The sequence below is a fragment of the Poecilia reticulata genome, chromosome 14 (genome assembly GCF_904066995.2).
Source record: "Poecilia reticulata chromosome 14, P_reticulata-male-v2, whole genome shotgun sequence".
Classification (NCBI taxonomy): Eukaryota; Metazoa; Chordata; class Actinopteri; order Cyprinodontiformes; family Poeciliidae; genus Poecilia; species Poecilia reticulata.
In genome coordinates, this window is record NC_088843.1 from 802,501 (window position 1) to 807,500 (window position 5,000).

Sequence of the window (5,000 nt, forward strand, 5' to 3'; positions counted from 1 at the left end):
CCTGAGAGGAAGTCTGGAATCCAGAGAGGAAGTCAGGAATCCAGAGAGGAAGTCTGGAATCCAGAGAGGAAGTCAGGAATCCAGAGAGGAAGTCTGGATTCCTGAGAGGAAGTCTGGATTCCAGAGAGGAAGTCTGGATTCCTGAGAGGAAGTCTGGATTCCTGAGAGGAAGTCTGGATTCCTGAGAGGAAGTCTGGATTCCAGAGAGGAAGTCAGGAATCCAGAGAGGAAGTCAGGAATCCAGAGAGGAAGTCAGGAATCCTGAGAGGAAGTCTGGATTCCAGAGAGGAAGTCAGGAATCCAGAGAGGAAGTCAGGAATCCAGAGAGGAAGTCAGGAATCCAGAGAGGAAGTCTGGATTCCAGAGAGGAAGTCTGGATTCCAGAGAGGAAGTCTGGATTCCAGAGAGGAAGTCAGGAATCCTGAGAGGAAGTCTGGATTCCAGAGAGGAAGTCAGGAATCCAGAGAGGAAGTCAGGAATCCAGAGAGGAAGTCAGGAATCCAGAGAGGAAGTCTGGATTCCAGAGAGGAAGTCAGGAATCCAGAGAGGAAGTCAGGAATCCAGAGAGGAAGTCTGGATTCCTGAGAGGAAGTCTGGAATCCAGAGAGGAAGTCTGGATTCCAGAGAGGAAGTCTGGATTCCTGAGAGGAAGTCTGGATTCCTGAGAGGAAGTCTGGAATCCAGAGAGGAAGTCTGGAATCCAGAGAGGAAGTCTGGATTCCTGAGAGGAAGTCTGGATTCCTGAGAGGAAGTCTGGAATCCAGAGAGGAAGTCTGGATTCCAGAGAGGAAGTCAGGAATCCAGAGAGGAAGTCAGGAATCCAGAGAGGAAGTCAGGAATCCAGAGAGGAAGTCAGGATTCCAGAGAGGAAGTCTGGAATCCAGAGAGGAAGTCAGGATTCCAGAGAGGAAGTCAGGAATCCAGAGAGGAAGTCTGGATTCCTGAGAGGAAGTCTGGAATCCAGAGAGGAAGTCTGGATTCCAGAGAGGAAGTCTGGATTCCTGAGAGGAAGTCTGGATTCCTGAGAGGAAGTCTGGAATCCAGAGAGGAAGTCTGGATTCCAGAGAGGAAGTCTGGAATCCAGAGAGGAAGTCTGGATTCCTGCCAAAACAACAAACTCTGCGTAATCCTTGTCTTTTCGACAGGAAATCCGTCCGAGCCGGCGGCCTCACCATTCTGCATATTTTTGATTGATTTCTTCCAATTTAATGGGAGCATCAAGTTGATCAGAAGCCAATTTATTTATCCCAGGAATGCCAATATTCTGAAGAAAGGCAAATAACTCATCCGAGTCCGATTGTAGTTCAGATTTATACAAATCGCAATAAAATTTCTCAAGAATTTCAGTGATGGAGACGGGGTCGGAAACGAGATTACCTAGCGGATCCTTGATTTGTGATATTGTGCGAGAGCTAGCTTTTCGTCTCAGCTGGTGCGCCAGGAGCCTGCTTGGTTTTCCTCCATGCTCATAATAAGAGGCTCGAGATCGAATCAAGAGACGCTCCGCATCAGATGTAGTTAGGAGATCCAGTTCAGTTTGGAGATCCTGTCGCTGCTTCAGTAGAGCGAGTGACGGATTCATGGCATTTTGCGATATTTCTGATATCTTAGCACGTAGATTTTTATTAAACTGCATAAACCTTGTGACACAAACACTCGTCTTCTCGCCCCTTTCATTCCTAAACAACCACAATGTGGACTCATCCTCTTTCTGAAAGTATTCCCTCTCCTCTCTCCTCCTCATAAAGTCTTCATGCCCAGTCCGTGTGGAGACGGAGGCCATTCGCACACAGACTCCTCATCTGATAGTAAATATTTAAAGATCGAATCCCAGTGATGAGAACCTCATTACTCCTCAGAACCCGTCCTCATTGGACTGAGGCTGTACTGGGCCAACCGTTTCATGTCCGCCAACAAAGCAGGACTTCTCCAAAAATAAATGTCACTTGACAAAGAAACCAGCCGGCGTGGATTGGCTGTGCATGCAGAGCGTAAATCCTGACAGGATTAAAGAAGAGGCTTGTGTGAGCATCTGGACGTTTCCAGACACGAGAACAAAATCCTTTCTCTGCAGTCAGGTGAGGTTTGCACAAACTAGTCCACCCTGTAATCTGAATTTCAACCAGGAGGCTTAATGCTAAATACTCTAATAATGAAATTACATTTTATTTCTTTTAAAAACTGAGCTGCATTTTCTGAAAGTGGAGCTGCTGAACATCTGAAACCAGATGCTTCCATTTGCTAAATTCCAGAAAAATACGAGAGATTTTATGAAAATGTTCAGGATTACTGCCGCATTCAGTTTTCAGGGAAGCCCAGATGACGCCGCCTGCGCTCTGAAGCGTCTGAAGTCAAATGGATGTTTTAAGGAAACGTCACGAAAAATGAGGAGAAAATATCACAATATGAACAAAGTTCATCCCAAATGCCGGACGGTGCCGCGTTCATCTCAAACAATTATGAAAAAACTGAAAACATGTCGGGTTCAGGAAGAAAACGGGTTCTGGTTCCGCGAGAGGATTCCTGTTCTGGTGTGAAATGTGACTGAAACCCAGGACACAAACAGGAGACGCGGCGGAGATGCTAGCTGAAGCTAACTGGCCCCATAGAGATCCGCCCCACGCTTCCTGCTGGAGGCCACAAAGCAGGTCGCTAACAATGACTAGCATTTGTTTTAGCTGTTGTGAACATAACGCGCTAAATCTTAAATATATGAAAGAAAGATGGACGCAGAGCTGTTATACTAACTGAAAACACAACTAGGTAACGAGATCAGGAAAAAGGTTGAATAAAAAATAGCAAGGGAGAGGCAGGTAGCTCAGTTATGCTAGCTTGACTATGACAACCTTAACATGTAGATGTGCTGCAGGATTAGTTGTTTCTGTTCATTAAAAAACTAACAAAAAGGCCTAAACAGGAACTCTGACAGATAATCAGTAGAGAAGGTGTTTAAATTAACTAATTAACCACCACTGTGTTAGCTTAGCTAATAGGGGCTGTACTTAATCTATCACCACTGTGTTAGCTTAGCCAATAGCGGCTGTAGTTAATCTGTCACCACTGTGTTAGCTTAGCCGATAGCGGCTGTAGTTAATCTATCACCACTGTGTTAGCTTAGCTAATAGCGGCTGTAGTTAATCTGTCACCACTGTGTTAGCTTAGCCGATAGCGGCTGTAGTTAATCTATCACCACTGTTAGCTTAGCTAATAGCGGCTGTAGTTAATCTATCACCACTGTGTTAGCTTAGCTAATAGCGGCTGTAGTCAATCTTTCACCACTGTGTTAGCTTAGCCAATAGCGGCTGTAGTTAATCTGTCACCACTGTGTTAGCTTAGCCGATAGCGGCTGTAGTTAATCTATCACCACTGTGTTAGCTTAGCTAATAGCGGCTGTAGTTAATCTTTCACCACTGTGTTAGCTTAGCCAATAGCGGCTGTAGTTAATCTGTCACCACTGTGTTAGCTTAGGCGATAGCGGCTGTAGTTAATCTGTCACCACTGTGTTAGCTTAGCCGATAGCGGCTGTAGTTAATCTATATCCACTGTTAGTTTAGGTAATAGCGGCTGTAGTTAATCTATCACCACTGTGTTAGCTTAGCCAATAGAGGCTGTAGTTAATCTGTCACCACTGTGTTAGCTTAGGCGATAGCGGCTGTAGTTAATCTATATCCACTGTTAGTTTAGCTAATAGCGGCTGTAGTTAATCTGTCACCACTGTGTTAGTTTAGGCGATAGCGGCTGTAGTTAATCTGTCACCACTGTGTTAGCTTAGCCGATAGCGGCTGTAGTTAATCTATATCCACTGTTAGTTTAGCTAATAGCGGCTGTAGTTAATCTATATCCACTGTTAGTTTAGCTAATAGCGGCTGTAGTTAATCTATCACCACTGTGTTAGCCTAGCTAATAGCAGGTGTAGTTAATCTAACACCACTGTGTTAGCTTAGCTGAGCATCACCTGGTTAGTTACGTTTGAACCATAATAAATGAAACATCGATCAACATATTTGATGATGATTTTGGCACCAATAAAGCGCTGTGAACTGCCTGTCAGCTGGAATGTGCTGTACAGATAAACTTGACTGATTGGTTTATTGATTTATCCACACAGCTGTTTCTCGCTGGTTGTTTGAACTTTTTCTGTCTAAAACTGAAAAGTGGCTTTAGGAAAATCCCATCAGTTTTACGGCACCAACACTCGTTGGGCCACGTTTCCTTCTGCATGCTGTTGGTTAAATTCAGCCATTTTCTTGGCTGAAACATGGCAGAGGAAGTTTTTCAGACTCCGTCGGCAGCAGAAGGGCTCCACACAGCGAGCTGTGAGGCCTAATTAGCCGAGTTTTGATCGGTGAGGGGTAAGCGGACGACTCGGGAACGTTTGCAGACGCTCAGCGAGCTCAACAAGGAGGTTTTATCCCTAATGGCTCCAGAGGCTGGATTAGATAACATGACAGCATGAGGAACATCATCTAAAAGCTTTTTGGAGTGAAAACTTCATTTGGGAAGTGATGCGTTTCCTGGCAGCGGCGGTGAAATCTCAGCTGACTGCAACCTTTCCAATTAACTTCAATTTATTGTGCTTGGGATTTACGCACTGAAGACAAGCTGCAGTTTTACACTAAACCCACAAAAACACAGAGTCAGGCTGGTAAGCACTTAAAAACAGATCTGGAGAGTCAGTCGGATTAAAAGATGGCAGTAAACACACACACACACACACACACACACACACACACACGCACACACACACACACACACACCTAGACACACACACACACAGACACACACACACACACACACACCTAGACACACACACACACGTCTAAATACGGCATCATGCTACAACAAGACGACCTGAAACACAAAACTGAAATCGTATATTTAGCAAAGTTCATTACAAGGAGAAAAATCTTTTCCAATAAATAATGTTGTCTAATAAAAACTTCATTTAGTGACTTTTAAGCTCCTGATAATCCTCAGCTTCCCAGAACCGCCTTTAGAAA

At 44.6% G+C, this 5,000-nt stretch overlaps 1 protein-coding gene and 1 long non-coding RNA gene across 3 annotated transcripts in view; both read right to left on the reverse strand.

The window, feature by feature from the left end:
* jade2 (jade family PHD finger 2) overlaps positions 1–5,000 on the reverse strand; it is a 141,287-nt gene that overhangs the window by 21,960 nt on the left and 114,327 nt on the right. The gene's annotated exons all lie outside the window — the stretch shown is intronic.
* On the reverse strand, positions 1,593–4,791 carry LOC145554958 (uncharacterized). Its single transcript, XR_014091013.1, has 2 exons — positions 2,499–4,791; positions 1,593–2,468 (listed from the first exon to the last, which is right to left on the reverse strand). It is a non-coding gene; the product is annotated as an uncharacterized LOC145554958 (long non-coding RNA).